Genomic DNA, 20754 nt, shown 5'->3' on the forward strand with positions numbered 1-20754 from the left:
TGAAAGATCCACAAGCACTCAAACCGAGCTATGACCTCTATTGGTGATTGGTAGGTCCAAAAGTAATCTCATAGATATATTGCACATTGAGTGTAAAATGCTTCATAAGCAATGAATGCTACCTCTCCAAAACAACCTTTGCTAAACACTAGGGCCCATAACACCTAGTGTACATGCATTTAGCAAAAACAGATCCAAACTGCATATCCATGATCATACTTGCCAATACTTATGGCGAATATGATACTCCTAGCACACATGAAAGGGGATTGTTCTTAAAAGAAACTAAATACTTTCTATTGCAATCATTTGCAAGCCTTGTTGAAATGTTTGAACCATATTAGAAGGTGAAACATAAGTCACTTCTAGGTACAAACAATGAAACTTTTTCATTAACAACACATAGCCTTGCTATATGTATAAACAACCATCCGTTAATTTTGTTTAAAAACACTTGTAACCTTAACAAGTCTTTCTGAGTATCCAAAAAAATTTGGCCACTGAAATTGTTCCCAATATGACGTGTTGAAAATGGTCTATAAAACGGATTTGACCAGCACTAAGGACTTCTTTGCAACACATAATTGAAATATCAAGCACTAGTGTCAAGTCCCAGAGACTCATATTCTCCACATATGGAACATGTCTCAACTAAGAATGTCTAAAAAAAGAACATCCTTCAAGTACTAGTGTGTGGAGGTAACTGCAAACACTCTACGACAAGAGTGAGAGGGCCCCTCATTAACCTTGCTCCACACTGGCTAAACTAAACTCCTTGAGTTCCTAGACCATGTTGTATCCCATGTGACAACATGTGCCAAAATTGTATAATGGAGGAATGTGTATTGGACACTATGGTCCAAAATACTTTGCTCCTACATGACCTTGTCATCTCTTTGAAGAGCAAAAATGGATGAAATCATTCATCCGACTAGAAAAAGTTAAGCAAAGCATATTAAAAAATGAAAATAAACCAAATTCTATGCATACATGGAGGTTGAACATAGTGTTCACTTACCAAAAGCACTTGCTCAAATTTCTCGCCTACAAATGCCTAGGAATACTAATTGAAAATTAGTGAAAATTCAAGTACTATTGCACATGTAACCCTAGGTGTTGCCTTTGCAATCCAAACCCGTTGGTTCAAATATATGTTGCCAAACCCCGTGCTTAGACTTTACAGAGGAAATTGGTCAACTAGCAGCCAATAGTAATTGAAATATATGTTGCCAAACCCCGTGCTTAGACTTTACAGAGGAAATTGGTCAACTAGCAGCCAATAGTAATTGAAATCAACTTTGGAAGTTGAAATTTTCCATTATGCCTTGGTAGCTTGTGGACTTATTTCCTTGAAAGTGCAAATGTGAAGGTTCCAAGAATTGATCATCAACACTTCATAAGTGATTTAGTAATCACGGTCTGCGTCTTACTCCAAAATTGCACTCGTATAGACACTCTCAGTGCTATAGATAAAATAGGAGATCCACTGAAGTTGGAATCATATTTATAACTGGATCTTTTCTAGATCCAAAAATCCATAATCTTGGGTTTTTGTGAACAGCCTATTGTGGATAGACCAATGAGGCATTCATTGTAGTGAAAGTTTTATAACAACTAGGATCAAACAGATTAGAGAGAGTAAATGCAATGAGAATAGAAATGCTTGATTGATTATGATGATAGGGAAAATTACAAGCTAAGAATTGTGGCCTTTATATAGGCTTAGAATGGAAGGTGGTATTTAATGCTACATGCATCACATGTGGAAAAGAGGTCAATCAGCATTGTGACTATAAAGAAGCATGTGTCAGAGAAATCTATATAGTGGGATGCATACATTCACATAAGGGTGCATGGTTGGTAATCATGGATTTAGGGGTTGGTCACGTACCGAGTGTAAGCTAAAGGCTTACCCCAACAAATGCCCCCATAAGCTAAAGCTTACATGAGGTGCATGGATTCAAATCCAAGAAGGTAATATGGGTTACTTTAAGGGTAACTCCATACAGCTCGTAAGGTGAATCTAATGCAAAAGAGGGTAGGTCTTACATCCAAACTTTGGGTTTGGGGCATTGTTTGAAACCCATTATAATACATCCTAATAATAGATAGTGTTGACTTTCCCTTCTTTTTCTTCTTCTTCTTCTGTTAGGAAATAAGACGTAGCTAAATAGATAATTGAGTAGATTACTTAATGGAGAGAGACAGATTTATATACACGAGATTATAGAGTAGAGAGAGAGAGAGAGTACACACGATATACGTGGTTCACCCAATGTGGGTTACGTCCACGAGAAAGCAGCCACTCAATGGCTTTAGTACTTCAAAACAAGAAGTAGTTTACAAAGGGATTATACCCTTAATGGAGCTCCCGCCTTGCTTCACTCTCACCACCTCACACTCACCTTGTTGCATCAACTTCACACTATGAAATGTGTGTAGAAATGGCCTCCTTTTATAGGCCAAAAGGGCTGCCCTCTCTTATGAGAGACAGCCATGTGTAGCCGCCCTTGTGCGAATAAGTCCAAATCGGACCCTCCAATCCGCCCATGTGTGGCCGCCCTTGAGAAGACAAGTCCACTTTTGAATTCGGCCACCGGCCACCGGCCATTGACTTCCGACCACCGGCCAACCGACCGGTTGTTTTCCGACCACATTCCGGCCGCCATCCGGCCATAATATTCCGGCGAAAAAAAAAGTCTCGGGGGCCTCCGCCCCCGAGGCCTTTAAAGTTGCCCCTGATTCTTGTCCGTGAAAATTTCGGTTTCCGGTGAGTGATTTTCCTTCACGCAGGATGGCTTCTCCTCATAATGGGTGCCTTACAAATGTGCGCTTTTACCACAGAAAATTACAAGGGTAAATCAGGCTCCATACTTAACAATCTCCCACTTGGAGACTGATCTCCAAACCAAACCTATGACTGCTTTCCATTCTGGCTTCTTATCCTTGAATGCCGATTGAAGATGAGCAAAAGCTCAACTTCTCCTTGTTGACCACCTTTGTAAACATGTCTGCAGGATTTTCACTTGTATGCACCTTTCCTAGCTTTAGTTGTCCCTCTTCCAAAAGAGTGCGTATGAAGTGATATCTCACCTCAATGTGCTTTGTCCTTGAATGAAAGTCTGAGTTCTTCGCAAGATGGATAGCGCTTTGGCTATCACTATACAAGACACAATTGTCTTGTTTGAATCCAAGCTCTTCTAAGAATCTGTGAAGCCATAGAATTTCCTTGCTTGCCTCCGTCATTGCTACATACTCTGCTTCCGTGGTAGAAAGTGAAACCACTTTCTGCAGCTTTGAAGCCCAGCTTATTGTTGTGCCTCCATCCGTGAACACATAGCCAGTAGTGCTCCTTCGAGTATCTTTGTCACCTGCCATATCTGCATCAGCATACCCTTCTAGAAAAATATCGGTTCCTCCAAAATACAAAGCATTTGTTGTTCTCCCTTTTAGATACCTAAGTATCCACTTCACAGCTTGCCAATGCTCTTTACCTGGGTTGTCCATGAACCTACTCACAACTCCCACTGCATGTGCAATGTCTGGCCTTGTCCAGACCATAGCATACATTAGAGAACCGACCGCTGCAGTATATGGAACTTTAGACATATAGGCTATCTCCTCTTGTGTCTTTGGACACATATCCTTCGTTAGTTTAAAATGACCAGCCAAAGGTGTAGAAACTGGTTTTGCATTTTGCATTGCAAACCTTTCTAGTACCTTCTTGATGTAATCTTCTTGAGATAGCTTTATTGTCTTCTTCGTCCTGTCCCTTGATATTTTCATACCAAGTATCCTCTTTGCAGCACCTAAATCTTTCATTGAAAAAGATTTGGACAGCTCCTCTTTTAGGTCTTTGATGTCCTGCATGTTAGCACTTGCAATCAACATGTCATCAACATACAACATTAGGATGATGAATTTCCCATCTCCCAAATTCTCCGTGTAGACGCAGTGATCCGAGTTGCATCTTGTGAATCCATGATCCAACATCCATCGATCAAACTTCAAGTACCATTGTCTTGATGCTTGCTTTAAACCATACAAGCTCTTCTTTAATCTGCAAACCATTTTCTCCTTACCTTTTACTTCATACCCCTTTGGTTGAAGCATGTAGATTTCCTCCTCTAAGTCACCATGAGGGAATGCCGTATTTACATCCATTTGCTCGAGATTTAGATCATGAGCAGCCACAAGGCTTAAGACAAGCCTAATTGAGTTCATTTTTACAACAGGAGAAAATATTTCATTGAAGTCAATACCTTTCTTTTGAGAAAAACCTTTTACCACAAGCCTAGACTTGTACCTTTTCTTCCCACCTTCTTCTTCCTTTAGCTTGTACACCCATTTGTTTTGAAGTGCCCGCTTACCTTTAGGCAACTCAACCAACTCCCATGTTTGGTTGCGATGTAGTGAGTCCATCTCCACTTGCATGCTCTTCGTCCATTCTTCTTTGGATTCATGTTGCATAGCTTCTTCATATGATTCCGGCTCTCCAGAATCTGAGATCAAGAGATGGTTGAAGGAAGGAACAAACCTTTCTGGAGGTCTACTTGCTCTTGTAGATCTTCGGGGAATAGGTTGAGGCTCCTCATTTGGTTGACGTTGTTGCACATTGTCACCGTTTGCAGTCCTTGAGTCTTCACCGTCCTCAAGCTCCATGTACTCATCACCTGTTTCTTTTGTTTGTTTTCTTTCCAAGTAATCTTTGTACATATTTTGTTCATTAAAAATTACATCCCTACTCCTTAAGATTTTACCATCTTCAGGATTCCATAGGCGATACCCAAAGTCTCCTTCTCCATAGCCAATGAAGAAACACTTTTTGGACTTTGCATCTAGCTTTGATCTTAGGCTTCTATCTATGTGCATGAAAGCCTCACACCCAAACACTTTGAGAAATGCATAATTCACCGGTTTACCTGTCCATGCCTCTTCTGGAACTCCCCCATCCAATGCCGTTGAGGGTGACCGATTGATTAAGTACACAGACGTACTTACAGCTTCCGCCCAAAGCTCAAGCGGTAGGCCTGCATGTAGCCGCATGCTTCGTGCTCGTTCCATGATTGTCCTGTTCATCCTTTCCGAAATCCCATTTTGTTGAGGTGTCCTTGGGGTTGTCCTTTGCCTCCGAATGCCATTGCTAGCACAAAAGCTTTCAAAAGCTTGGCTGCAATATTCGCCTCCATTGTCGGATCTGAAGCATTTAACCTTGGTACTTGTTTCATTCTCCACAAAGGCTTTCCACCTTTGAAATATGGAAAATACATCGGATTTATTCTTCATGACATAAACCCATGTTTTTCTAGTCGCATCGTCTATTAATGTTACATAGTACAATGAGCCACCAAGTGATGGTGTACTTGCAGGACCCCAAACATCCGAATGAACCAACTCAAGTTTTTTATTTTTTTTTTCATTTAATGATTTTTGAAATTTTACCCTCTTTTGTTTACCATAAACATAATCTTCACAGAACTCTAAGTCCACTTCTTTCAAACCTGGTAGAAGCTTCTTTGTTTGAAGGATTTACATTCCTTTGGCACTCATATGCCCAAGTCGGTAGTGCCACACCGCACTGTCAACTTCTGTAGTTGCTGCACAAGCTGAAGGTTGCGTGCTAACAGTACACAAGTAAAGTGTACCGACTTTTTCTCCCTTGGCAACCACCAAAGATCCCTTTGAGATCTTCCACCGTTTGTTTCCGAATGCAATGTTGTGACCTTCATCGTCCAATTGTCATGTAGAGATCAAATTTTTGCGAAGAGAAGGAACATGCCTAACATCTTTAAGCTTCCATTCATTTCCGTTAGCAGTTTTGACAGAAACTGTACCTTTGCCGACAATCTCACAAGCTTCATCATCTCCCAAGTATACATACCCAAAATTACCTTTGGTGTAGTCTTGGAAATGTTGCTTGTGTGGTGTTGCATGGAATGAAGCCCTGGAATCTACTATTCAGGAATTAGACACATTGTCTAATGAGAGAATTAGAGCATCTTGCTCTACTTTACCTGCCACATTGGCCTCCGATGTTGGCTTGTTGTTTTGAGACTCTGTCTCCTTCTTCTTCTTGGACCAGCAATCCTTCTTGACGTGGCCCTTCTTGCCGCAGTTCCAACATTCAAGAACTGACTTTGTGCGTGACTTGCTCCGCCTTGAGCGATCACGACCCTTTTGATTTTTGAACCTCTCCTTAAGCCTTCCTCTTGTTTCCACTGATAGTGCAGCACTTGATCATTCTCCTGTGCTTCTCCTTTGCATTTCCTCGCTTAGGAGAACACCCACAACATCATCAAACTTAAGAGTATTTGTGCCAGAGATAGAATTACTTACAGCCATCACAAGGCTGTCCAAACTATCCGGTAGAGATGATAGTATAAGGAGAGCTCGTACTTCGTCATCGAAATTGATTTTCACTGATCGAAGTTGACTTATGTTTGTGTTAAAGTCATTTAGGTGTTCTGCAACTGAACCATTCTCTACCATCTTTAGATTGAACAAACGCTTCATAAGAAATACCTTATTGGATGCCGATGGTTTCTCGTAGAAGTCGTCAAGTGACTTCATCAAGTCCTCCGTGGTCTTCATCTCCGAAACATTGAAGGCCACCGTTGACGCAAAGCTTAACCAGATTGTTCCCAGTGCCTTTCGATCAAGGACAATCCATGCTTCATCTGCCATTGTTGCGGGCTTCTTCGCAAGACCGCCTAGTGGCAAATAGAGGTCCTTCTAGTAGAGATAGTCTTCAATCTGCATCTTCCAATGTTGGTAATTTTTGCCGTTGAACTTCTCAATCTTGAGCTTCCCTTCCTCTGCCATAACTCCCACTCAATTCAAGGAATCCTTTCCTTGAGATAATTTAGCTACGAGCAAACCTTGCTCTGATACCAGTTGTTAGGAAATAAGACGTAGCTAAATAGATAATTGAGTAGATTACTTAATGGAGAGAGACAGATTTATATACACGAGATTATAGAGTAGAGAGAGAGAGAGAGAGAGAGTACACACGATATACGTGGTTCACCCAATGTGGGCTACGTCCACGGGAAAGCAGCCACTCAATGGCTTTAGTACTTCAAAACAAGAAGTAGTTTACAAAGGGATTATACCCTTAATGGAGCTCGCGCCTTGCTTCACTCTCACCACCTCACACTCACCTTGTTGCATCAAATTCACACTATGAAATGTGTGTAGAAATGGCCTTCTTTTTTAGGCCAAAAGGGTTGCCCTCTCTTATGAGAGACAGCCATGTGTAGCCGCCCTTGTGCGAATAAGTCCAAATCGGACCCTCCAATCCGCCCATGTGTGGCCGCCCTTGAGAAGATAAGTCCGCTTTTGAATTCGGCCACCGGCCACCGGCCATTGACTTCCGACCACCGGCCAACCGACCGGTTGTTTTCCGACCACTTTCCGGCCGCCATCCGGCCATAATATTCCGGCGAAAAAAAAGGTCTCGGGGGCCTCCACCCCCAAGGCCTTTAAAGTTGCCCTTGATTCTTGTCCGTGAAAATTTTGGTTTCCGATGGGTGATTTTCCTTCACGCAGGATGGCTTCTCCTCATAATGGGGGCCTTACAAATGTGCACTTTTACCACAGAAAATTACAAGGGTAAATTAGGCTCCATACTTAATATCTTCCACGATTGGTACTTTACCTTTGGAATATTTGGATTTGTAGCATTATCTTTGAAGAAACACCAGTTGGGTGCATGCCCCTTATTCTTGGTCGACATAGTGCTTGTATACATGTAAATATGGATGCAATATTTTTTTACAAAATGCAAAAATACTTGTGTGAATGCATGTCTTGGAGCTTCTTGGGTTTTGGCAATCTTGGAATTGGATAATGCATACATAGTAGTCGCATTGTTTTTCCTACATTAAGATTCTCCTTGAGAATCTGTATTATGTTGCAAAAAACTTTTGAAATCAAGGCCTTTAGATGCATGACAATGCCCGCTTAAGAAAGGCTTAAAGAATGAGGTATGATGGGTCAAAGGGTGAGCCATGGGAACCAAGGCTTTAATGGGTTTCTTTTAAGTAACAAAATGTATTATCAATTAAGCCCAAAAGATTTGTAGGTCGACAGCATGATGAGATATTGTGTGGACAATAGCAATCAAAGCCAGCAAGTAGCACAGAGTGACCAATGCATTGTGGGTTGTTTTTACATGTGATGACACTGGTGTTGTAGCCAAAAAATGAGGGTTGTTACATGCGTTGTTGGGCAGCACAGTGCAAGGCAAGCGAGGTGAGGGGGCAGTAAGTTGGTAACCTGGACAGACAAAGTTGAAGGCCATTGGTGACCACGTAAATGCATAGGAAGTTGGTAGGGCCAAGCAACTTGAGTAGTAGATGACAAGACAGAGCCTCATGAAGCATAGATGACGAGCCACAACAAAAAGAGAAACTGAAGCAAATCTTGGTGTGAAGTGTTGGCGCATCCAAATGATGATGTTAATGTTTGAGCAGGGCTTCTTTTGGTTTGCAATCAACTTGAATCAAGGCTTGGTGATATGTCATTGCAGCGTGTGGCCAAGGCAAACACGGAGCATTGTTGGGGCAATATGGTGCGCTACAAAATCTAGCATGGCTATGATGATTCTTAGCGGGTTGCACCTAATGGGAGACAAGTACGTGGGCCGCGGGTGGGCTCTTGGAATCAGCAACCAATTCAACGCCCGTGGGGGGGGAGTCGCTATGTATAAATTCTGATATCATGTGCGTTCAATTCTTAAACTCCTTATCTATGATTTTTTTATAAATAAAATACACCCTTTTCCTATTTAATTTGGTTTTTTGTTCAATTCCATTTTACAATACACTTCTGTATGCCATAACAATGTGAGGAAAAATAAAATTTTAATAACCCATTTTGTAGCACTCACGTGATAGTCACATAATTGTTAAGTGAACCCCTCGAGCTCAATGTGTGGCAAGTGTGAGCAACAATGAGCATTCAATGATTATGGTACTCGAGGGTCCATGGTGGTGCAACTTGCAAGGCAAGGACAAAGATAGATACGTAGTGAGGGGTGTCTATAGACTGTTGGTGAATAGGCCATGTGCCTCTAAAAAAAAGGGGGAAGGTGTGGGTCCCACCAAAGGGCTTGCCATAGACATTGAAGTTTGCTTTGTTATTTAGGTCACACACAACATACACAATGTAATCTCATACACCTATTATGCAATTTTCAATTAGCACTCTCAACCAAGGCAATGCAACTTGGATAAACAAGCAGAGAAAAAGGAAAAAAATTATAGTAATGTGCATACGATCAATCAAGCAAGTCAAAATTGAAAAAAAGCACGCAACCTAATTCTTGAGCTCAATTAGGCCATTCCTAAAGAGCTATGAATCAATTTAGTGCGCACAGAGAGAGAGAGAGAGAGAGAGAGAGAGAGAGAGAGAGAGAGAGAGAGAGAGCGCACTAAATCTAGCTTAGGGATCTAACTAACATAATTAGGAGATACTAATTACTTACAAGATCTGATACCACATGTAATGCCTATGGTGGATAGACCAATGATGCATTCATCATAGTGAGAGTTTTATAACAATTAAGACAATACTCAATGAAAATGGAAATTCTTGATTGATTATGATGATAGACCAAATTACAAGCTTGTTGGAAAGAAGAGGGGGAGACGGGTTGCTTAAAACCATTCAACCTTGCTCACAGACATCACCATCAACCTATCCACCTCTTTTTCCAATTTCCAAGAGCACACACACACACCTAGACTATGACACACACACACACACAGAGAACATGGAATTGACATAGACAAGATTGTAAGAGTGTGTAAGAGAATTGTAAGGGATAGAGACTTGATTAGAGAGTACACAGAAAATTAAGCATAGCATAAGAGAGTAGAGAAGAAAATCTGCAAAGAAAGGCCTAAATCTAGCCCCAAACTCCATGGCACCTCTCTTGTGGAGTTGGTATTTAATATATTATTTGTGAGTTTAAGGTGCCAAAATTTGAGGCCCCTCTTTTACAACCACTTCATTTTTGTAAATGAGTGAAGTGCATTAGTTCTTGCATGACCCATAAGGGGAGTTCCCACTACAATTATTTACAGAGCCATAGTGGCTTATTGAAATGAAAATCTAAAATACTGTGCGAGTATAAAATGGTTGAGAGTTATTGCCTACGCCTCTTTGTCAACTCCCCACATTCCACTCTACAAAATCATCATCATCAACCCAATTAGAAAAACAAATACACAGCACATAATTAACCATTACGCCAGCTATCCCAATTGTAGCTAACTACTACAAGAATTGGGTGCCTAGTCTCGTAACATCCCTCCCACTAGGGAGATAGAAACTATCCTCAGTTTCTCAATAGAGAAATCAACTGGACCGTGAGTGATGGAAATTGTGGAGAAGTTGCAAAAGAGCTTTTCAGGCATCCATTTGGCATCTTCTCTAGGGTGGCCCTTGAAAGTCAAAAGGTAACGGTTGTAAACCATACCAATGTGTGTAGTGGTGGTCTCGTGATCATCTATTTTGTCAGGGGTGAGTTTCTCTTCTTGGTCTACAAGTGAAGGTGGGTCTTCATAAATGTGGTGTGTAGGTAGGGGTCCTCGGAATGGTCTTAAAAGACTAATGTGAAATGCCTTGTGAATGTGCCAATGTGCAGGTAGGTCTAAACGGAAAGAAACGTCATTAATGACAGCTGAAATTTTAAAAGGTCCATAAAAACGAGGAGCAAGCTTAACAAAGACGTTTGTATCAACACTCTTGATCCTACGTTTTTCAATGCGAAGTAAAACATAATCACCTTCCTTAAACTGGTGTGCATTGTGGTGCTTGTTAGCATGTTTAGTGTGAAGCTCTTGTGAGTGTTGAATTGCAAAATGCACACTTGCATAAACATCATGAAAGTCGGTAATGAAATCATTAGCGGTAGGCACAATATTGGAAAGACGTGAAGCAGGAATAGGAAGAGAGTGACCGTATATAACTTCAAATGGAGATTTACCCGTGGCAGTGTGAGTGGTGTTGTTATATGCAAATTGTAGAATATGCAGGTAATCATCCCATTTCTTAGGTTGAGAAGAAACATAAGCCTTCAACAAATCAATGATAGTGCGATTGGTGACTTCGGTTTGACCATTAGATTCAAGGTGGAATGCAGAAGTGAAGTCAAGTGTAGTGCCAAGATTTTCAAACACAGTAGTCCAAAAGACACTACAGAATTTTGAATTGCGATAAAAAATAATGACTTTAGGCAAACCATGATGTGGGAAAACAATCTTAAGAAACAAAAGTGCAGCTTGATGTGCTCTAAGTGTTTTCTTACAAGGAATGAAATATGTTTGTTTAGAAAAATAGTCAATAACAGTCCAAATCATGTCATGCTTGTGCACTATGAGTGGGAAACCAATAATAACAAAATCCGTTGAAATGTGTTCCCAAGGTCTTTCAGGAATGGGGAGAGGGTGTAAAAGTCCCAATTTCTTACATGTTGCTGCTTTGATCTTTTGACAAATCAAACAAGTTGAAACATACTGTTTAAAATCAATTCTCATAGTAGGTCAATAGAAATCACGACATAAATTTTAAAAAGTTGAGCAAATCCACTATGTCTAGCATAGGGTGGTTTATGGAATTCTTCAATAAGTGATGTAGGGAAAGGTTTAGTCACACATTTTTTTTTTTGAAAAATAAAGGAAGTTTTCTTGAATAGTGTATTCAAGAAATGTGTGCACAAAATTGTCATGCATATGCAACCATGTCGTTTTGAATTCATCATCATGCGCATAAGTGTCAGGCATAGTGTCAAATGAAGTTCCCGTGATGGTTGATAGATTATTAAGTGAGGGTCTTTTACTCAAAGCATCAGCTACTACAAAGTTTTCTTTACCAAGCTGGTATTGAATGTTGGGCTGAAAATTTTGAATAAAAGCAGCCCACTTAATATGCCTATCATCTATTAAGGGTTGGGAAAGTAAATATTTGATACTTTGTTGATTATTTTTAATGATCAAGTCGGTACCCACCATTACATAGTGTTTCCAGATTTTCAATGCATATACCACAGCAATCCAATTCTTTATCATAAGTACTGAACATCGCTTCAAAAGGTTTGAACTTACGACTTTCAAAAGCAAGTGGATGGTTATCTTGCATAAGGACTGCATCGATACCTTTTCCACTAACAAAGAATGGTCTTTCAAAATCAGGCAATTGCAATGCAGGTGCATTAGTCAAAGCATGTTTAAGTGCATTAAAGGAGCTTTCTTGTAAATCCGTCCATTCATAAGGAAGTGCTCTTTATGCTCTTTTCCAAATTTATTAAATACCAGAATGTCACCAAAAAATACAATCACAAAATCTTGATGGTCAATAAAATTATGTTCATCATGCGTGTGAATGTGGCTCGTGCATTTTTCAAACCGAATGGCATGACAAGAAATTCATAGTGTCCAGTTGTGTTCTGAAGCAGTTTTGTAGACATCATGTTCAAACATTTTGACTTTCTAATACCCTGATTTAAGGTCAATTTTGCTCAAGATGTTTGTTCCTTTTAGTTTGTCTAACAAATCATCCACTCTAGGAATAGGAAACCTTTTCTTAATGGTTGGTGATCTTGTTTAAAGCCCTGTAGTCAATACACATACGAAAGGTTCCAATTTTCTTCTTGATAAGAAGTACTAGAGCTTTGTATGGTGAACTACTAGATCGGATTAGTCCTTGGTCAAGTAAATCAGTGATTTGAGTTTGTATCTCCCTCTGTGCGGTTGGATTTTCACAATAAGGTGCTCTAGAAGGAGGTTCACTACCCAGTATAATATCTATTTTGTGATCTTCTGGACGTGAAGGTGGAATTGTAGGTGGCAGATCATGCATGAAAAAATCTTTAAATTGTGAGAGAAATTCATTGTGTGTAGAGTTGCGTGAAGTTTCAGTTTCAGTACAAATTTGATTTACGACACTAGATATATTTTCCCTTGTTTTTGAATTTTTCTTTTGGCTTGAGTGTGAGATAGGAGTGGAAATTTTTGGTGTGCTATTGTTGCTTGGATGGAGAATTTTATTATTATTATGAGTAAGAGACATTGTATGTGTTTTATAATTAATCAACGGATCAAATTCATGACAAAATGGCATTCCCAAAATCATATCAAGACCATGCAATTCGTGTACGTGCTTGTGTAAATTTAACAATGCAAACTTCAACAGTGACTTGGGTTTTACAATTAAAACATTAAAAAATAGTTTTGACTTTGTGAGGTGATGAGATTTCAGAGAGAGAGAGAGAGTTGTTGTGCCAAGCGTATAGAAATGAAATCGTGGCTACTACCATCATCTAACAGAATGGTGACACTTTCACCCTTAACAGTGCCTTGCACTTTAAAGAAAGTGTGAGGAGATATAAGAGTACGTGAGGATGGGCTGCCATCGTTATCATACTCAGGATCATATCCCTCACCGTAATTAGCTTCCACTTCATTGTCGTCAAGATTAGCATCTTTGATGAGGTTAAGAGTAGCTCCGTTGGGGCTGTTGTTGTTGAAGGGTTTTTGGCTTGGATTTTTGTTGACTCCATTAGAGTGGCCATTGGATTGACCATTGCCCTTAGTAGGACCATTTGGGCACTTATCTGCATAGTGACCGTACTGAAAACATTTAACACACTTCACCTTTTTGCTACCATTAGATTTTGGAGTAGGACATTGATTAAAAGAATTTTGGTTGTCTCGTTGCTGCGTGTTGTTTTTGTTCTTGCTATGAGGTTGAGCAATTGTAGGAGAATTGTCAAATCTGCGTCTCTTGAAAAGGTACGGCTTTGATGTCTGGTTCTATCAAAGTAGACAAAGGAGGTCTCTTGTTACAGTTAGTGTTAGCAGTTTGATCACTGTGAGAGGGTTGTCCACCTTTCTTCTTTTCTACATTGAGAGCTAAATTGATAGCTTTTGACAGAGAATTTGATTTGAACATATCTACCTCAGCACCAGTTTGTAGTCCCAAGCCTGATATGTACTTACACTTCAATTTCCTGCAAATAACATGTTCATTAGCTTGCAGTTGAATTAAACAGTTCCAAAAACGATCAATGTAACTCTGTACATCTTCATTTTGACCCTGTCAAATTAGATCCCATTGACATCGTGCTTTAGCTTTGTACTGTGTGAGCAAAAATTGAAGTAAGAATACTTTTTTAAATGCATGCCAGGTACGTGGTCTTTTCTCGTGCTTTTCTCGTGCTGCTAGTGAGATGATTTGATGCACATTTTACCATTTCATGTTCGGGAAAGTCTTCATCATGAAAATAGTCATCTAGCTGACTAACCCATGTTAGAACTATGCCAGCAACCTTAATGCCATCAAAATCCTTGAAAGTGAAGGCTTTTTTGCTAATTTTGTTTTGCTTGGGTGCCGGTGCAGATTCTGTGTGTGCAGAATACAATAATTTATCTTCAAGTTCTTGCCTTCGCATGTGTTCATACGTGAGAGATTGTTGCAGATTGGCAAGTTGTTCAACAATTGTGGGTGCTTGTGGAAGGTGTGCCATGATTTCTTGCTTTTCTTTTTCTTTTTTTCTTTTTTTCTTTTTTTCTTTTTTTTCTTTTTTTGTGTTATTAAATAATTATTTTTAAAAGGGTTATATGGCGATATTTACAGATGTACATGTGGAATAAGTAAAAGAGAGTAATATAAATAACAGAAATGAAATGTACTTAGCTAAAAAATTGTGTGGGCGTTAAATCCGAAATGGCAATACGCTAGGAAATTGCCAAAAAGGCAAACGGCTAGACAATTGGTTTGCAAGTTGGTCCAGTTTTGCGGCGTCCAATCTCCCGTATCCCAAAAATAATGGCAATACAATGGGAAATTTATGTTACTGCTCATCGTCAAATTGAATTGAATGTTATTTTTTAGCTCCCTTTTGTCGTAGAGAACAGTCGTTAATGGTGCACAGCCTTTGATGGTTTTCAATTAATCATGGCATTTATCTTGGTTAAAGGGGACTGGCCAAAATTGGCGGCGAGACTGGACAAAACAAATTGCTGCTCCCACATTAAATTATCAATTTAATATGAGAAAATCATTTGGGTTGGTTAGATATTAGATTTTATGACATTACCTCTCTCTTGAAATCATAGTCGTCCTCGACTATGAGGTAGAAGAGATAAAGTCTTAGTCATTAGTCAACGTTTCTTAGCGGGTAGAGGATCCCTTTTCACCCTACAACATCATTCCAGAATGGATGACTAGTCTACTTGGTGCTTGGGAGACGTAGCTACCGCAAGCATGTCTTCTCTTTATTCCATATCATACTCCCAAAGTAGAGTGACAAATTCTACTTGGTGTTTGAGTGACGTCGTCATCACAAACATGATTCTAAGCATGCATACTATTTAAATTTGTGCACAAAAGAGGATTAGTCTTATAAGAGAAAAACATTGTTCATTTAGAAAGCATTTACATTTGCTACTCTAGTGTAGCATTGTAAGCATTGACAAGGTTCATATTATCCTTAAGTTGTATTTTTCATCCATCTAGCATCTACAAAAGGATAATTTTTGAGCTTAATAAGATACCGTCGGATAATCTTACCATGTCGTAGTACCTTGTCTTCATGGAGAAGGATAGCTTCGGGTTGTAGCACCTCTTCTTGGTCTTTGATTTTTGGAGGGTCTTCAATAATTGGTTCTCTTGGTGGATTAAGTAGGCTCACATGAAAAGCACTATGTATGAGCCAATGGTTGGGAAACTTGAGTTAATAATGATTGGCTTCAAGATTTGAAACGGACCATAGTATCTCTTTGCTAGTTTAACATAATACTTTTGATGGCACGTAGGATTTTTTGTTAGTTTTTGCTAGTTTAACATAATACTTTTGATGGCTCGTAGGATTTTTTCCCGTCGTTTGCCTCAATCGAGGCTTGGGAAACTTAAGTAACACCCAATCATTTTCTTTGAATGTTAAGGCCCTTCTGTGCTTGTCAGCAGCAGCTTTTGCTAGTTTAACATAATACTTTTGATGGCCCGTAGGATTTTTTCCCGTTGTTTGCCTCAATCGAGCCTTGGGAGACTTAAGTAACACCCAATCATTTTCTTTGAATGTTAAGGCCCTTATGTGCTTGTTAGGAACAGCTTTTTGCCTTTGTTGAGAGCCGGATATAGCCTCCTTAACCTTTTGAAAAGATTCTTGTAGGTCATGGCTATACTCATCAGTAGTGAAGATCTTCCCATGTACTTTAAGTAGCAAGGGATTTTTAGGTCTTTCCTCTATGATCTCAAAAGGTGCCTTTCCCGTAGTAGTATGGACAGTATTATTGTACGCATACTCTACAAGGGCTAAGTACTTCTGCCATTGTGAGCATTAATCTACTTTTGTAACATAAGTCTTCAGTAGATCTAGTATTGTAAGATTGGCTGTATCACTTTGGCCATCTATTTGTGGGTGATAGGCCGAAGAGAAATCAATCTTGTACCTAGATTTTCAAAGAGACCTTTCCAAAAATTACTGGTCATTCTAAGATCTCTATCTGACATGATGGATATTGGTAACATGGTGTTTAAAAATTTGAGATATGAAGAGGGTTGCCATTTGGTGTGCCTTACTAGTCTTTTTGACAGGAATAAAGTACTATATTTGGACAAAAGTGACAAGAGTAAAAATTTCAAATCTAAAAAGCTTACATCAAAAAAATTTCAATCTAAAAAGCTTACATCAATATATTTATCATTAGTTGTGCTTGCTTTCTAAACCTGTCGACTATTGTCCATATTCCTGTAATCCCATGGATAGACTTGGGTAATCCAAAGATAAAATCCATGGATATACTTTCCCATGGTGAATTAGGGTTTGGCAATGGCTGGAGTAACCCAGGTTTATTCCCTCTATCATACTTAGTCTTTTGGCATACCACACATTTTGAAACATACTCTTGTATGTCCACTTTCATGGTAGGCCAATAGAAGTACGTCTCTACTCTTCAAAGGGTAGGTTGAATGCCTCTATGCCCACATAGTGAAGAGCATGGGATTCATACATGACTTTCTCACGAAGGGTGGGTAACACATAGCCTATTGCCATGGAGAAGATAACCATCATGCAAGGTGAAAAGTTCCTCTTTCTTCCCCAAAGCAAGGACTGACATTACATCTTTAATGTCGGGATCAATAGCATACTCATTTATCATAGAAGATAGATCATTGTGAGTTGCTATAGACACCACATTAACTTTTGGTCGTTGTGAAAGTGCATCAGTCACTTGATTAGGCTTACCAGCAATGCGAGCAATATAAAAATAAAATTGAGAAAGAAAATTTTCCCACCTCATTTGTTTGTCGAAAATCTTGGTTTGCGTCATGAAGTACGTGAGACTTTGGTGGTCTATTCGTAAAATGAATGGAGTCCCCAATAAATAGTGCTTCCATGTGTCTAGGACATGTGGAATAGCTAAAAGTTCTTTCTCATAAATGCCCAAGACCCGTTCATCCGTTTTTAGCCTTCGGCTCTTATATGCTATGGCATGCCCTTCTTGAAGCAAGACTGCTCCAAGGAAATCACCACAAGCATCACATTGGACCTCAAATGGCTTTGAGATATCTAGAAGCATGAGGACTGGTTGAGAGGTAAGCTTCTCTTTGAGCTTGTCAAAAGCACTTTTCTCCTTAGCAGTCCATAAATACATAACGTTCTTCTTTGTTAAGTCATGTAATGGTCCTCCTATTTGAGAAAATTTTGCTATGAAGCATCTATAGTATGGACACATATCAATAAAGCTTCTTAGCTCACGCAGATTCCTTGGATTAGGCCATGTTTTTATTACCTCTAACTTTGATGGATCCATATGGATACCATCTTGAGAGATAATATGACCTAAGTATTGAATCTCTTGAAGGAAAGAATCACTTTTCTTTTGGTTGAGAAAAAGATTGTTCTCGCTCAATTCTTGAAAAATCACTTGGAGATGTTGCTTGTGTTCCTCCAAGGACTTGGAATAGATGATGATATCATCAAAGAACACTCCAGTGAACTTGTGGTAGGGTCTAAATATTTTCTCCATCAAACGATTGAATGTGGTCGGTGCATTGGTCAAGCCAAAAGGTATGACTAGATATTCATAAAGACCAAACAGTGTACGAAACGCGGTCTTTAGGATATCTTCATCCACTACCCTTATTTGATGATAGCCACTTTTAAGGTCAATCCTATTGAAGTAGGTAGAGCCTTGTAGCTTATCAAATAGATCTTCTACCCGAGGCACGAGAAATCTGTTTTTAATAGTGGTATGATTTAGTGCTTGATAGTCCACACACATACGGTATGTACCATCTTTCTTTTGCACTAAAAGGACTGGAGAACAAAAGGGAGAAGAGCTAGGCCTCACCATCCCTTTGTCTACCAATTCTTGTACTTGCCTCATGATCCCCTCTTGTTGAGCTTGGGAAACTCGATAAGGAGGCTTGTTAGGTGGTGAGCTTCCTGGTAGGAGCTCAATTCGATGGTCATCATCCCCTCGTTTGGGAGGTAAGTCCATTGGGATATCATTGATAAAAACATTCTTGGAATCCATTTAGAAAAGAAGCCAAGTCTAACTCTTCTTGATTCCTACCATTTTTATTTGATAAAATATTTGACGAAAATCATGTACGCGAAAATCGAGCTTTTCATTGACTTATCAAAAGGTAGTGAATTTACAAGTGGTATAGTAATACTAGACTCATGAGCATCTATATACATGCTCTTTCCCCTATTTGTGAAGTAGATTCTTTGTTCAGGGAACTTCATGTTGGCAGCCATGCGGTTGAACCATGGTGCCCCTAGGATAGCATCTTCATGTTGAAGAGTAGAGATGAAAAAGTCTTCTTTGTCGACATAGCTTTGGACATGAAGCCTCAACTTCCCAATCAAGGGAGTAATGGAGGCTTGCTGTCCCTTCAAAGGTGTGTCAGTAGTTATAGTATCTCCCATCTCAAAAGCTTGAATGCCCAACTTGGTGGCCAACTCCATTGATATGAAGTTATGAGTAGAGCCAGGGTCAAACAAGATGAAGACGTCATGTTCCCTTACCTTTCCCCAAGCATAGGAGAGAGGTGATCCTTTGCAATGAGCATCCTCTTTTGGAGATTTAATGGTGGAAGCTCTAGGAGTCTCACTGCACACATTTCTCTTGGGGCAAGAACAATAGCCATGTCCTTGCTCCTCACACTTAAAACATTTATGGTCCTTGTGAAAAGCTTCAAGATCTTCGGGAGAGAGTTTGTTTTTACCTTTGTAAACTCCCTTCTCCTTTGACCGATTGTTTGTTTTTGTTATTGGAATTGCCTTGGGAAGAATTTTGGGCATTGGTTTTCCCCTTTGCATCACCTTTGTCTTTGTTTTCGATGGGCTTGACATTCCGTCTAGCCCCTTGTTTGAAATTGATCCGGGAAGCAACCGTGGTGTGGTGGATTACTTCAGTGATAGAACCAGGCTATTAAGAGTTGACCTAATCGGCCATTTCTTCAGGTAATCCGGCATAAAATTGCTGCTTTTTCTTGATAAAATCTATCTTTTGGAAGGCAGTAGCCTTGAGATGTAAATCACAAAACTTGTCCACATATTTGTGAATAGACTCATGGGAGAGAAGCTTCAAACTTCACCATTTGGTAAGTACTTTGTCCTTTGCATCGCTTGCAAGGAATTGCTTCATGATGGAAACTCGTACAATTTTCCATGTCTTTGGGGCTTCACCGTTGCCACGAAGGCTAGCCCACCATTGACAAGCCGATTTTTGGAAGTGCATAGCTACATAGTGTAGCTTGGAGGACTCTGTGAAGCCCTCGTCTCCAAAGCCCGCATCAAATTGCTGGAGAAGGCCAATACTTTATCGGTGGCACCAAAGGTGCCATCATAGGTGAGAAAAGAGATACTCTTTCCTCCCTCTTTTGAGATTCTTGAGCTTTTGTGACCTTCACCATTCACGGTAAGGTTTGTGATGTCCTCCCCTCTTGTATTCTCTAGGAAAATAGCCATAGATTTCATAGGAAGAGGAGGAAGGTGAAGAAGAAGGAGAAGAGGGTGACCTCTTTCTTGCCCTTTTCTTCCTTTGTTTCCTCTCTTCCCTTTCGTAGTGACGAGGAGAAGGACTATGTGTTGTTTGTTTCCTCTTGGGAGGAGTTGGCCATCGTCTAGACCACCGTCTTTGTGGAGCCACATCTTCAGAGGAACTTAGGAATTCATTACTTTCTTGTTCTTTAGATTCCTTCTCTCGTATGGGAGAGAGTCTTCTTTTGGGGGTCTCATCAAGTGGCCTCCTAAGATCTCTCTCCTCTTGGAGAGGAAGGGAAACCCCATAAGCACAAAGTTGTTGAGTAACTCCGGCTTGCAAAGCAGGGTTACCCATAGCTTGCAGCAACCTAGTAACAAGATAATTGACAAACATGGGGGCATCGTCATTAGCACCTTCATGTGCAAAATCAAAGTTATCAATATTCATTCTACTCTCTTGGTTATTGTCAGCCATGCTAATTATACTTATGTGTTTACTTAGTGAATTCTTTGAGAATTCAAAACCTTAGTTGCTCTGTCTTAGCCTTTGAAAATCGACACTTAAGTATCTACACCCATGGCTTGAATTGGTTAATTATAGAGAGTAGTGGAGTGGGTCTAACATAGCAAAATTGTCGAGGGATAGCTCCTTCTGGAATTCTTATGGCTCAATAATGGTTAAGCCATAGGAAAGTCTAAAAAGACCCCATTATTAAGGCCAAAGCTCCCGAGGTGTGTACCATATCCCA

Source organism: Adiantum capillus-veneris, chromosome 23, assembly GCF_014529385.1.
Source record: "Adiantum capillus-veneris isolate H3 chromosome 23, ASM1452938v2, whole genome shotgun sequence".
Lineage (NCBI taxonomy): Eukaryota > Viridiplantae > Streptophyta > Polypodiopsida > Polypodiales > Pteridaceae > Adiantum > Adiantum capillus-veneris.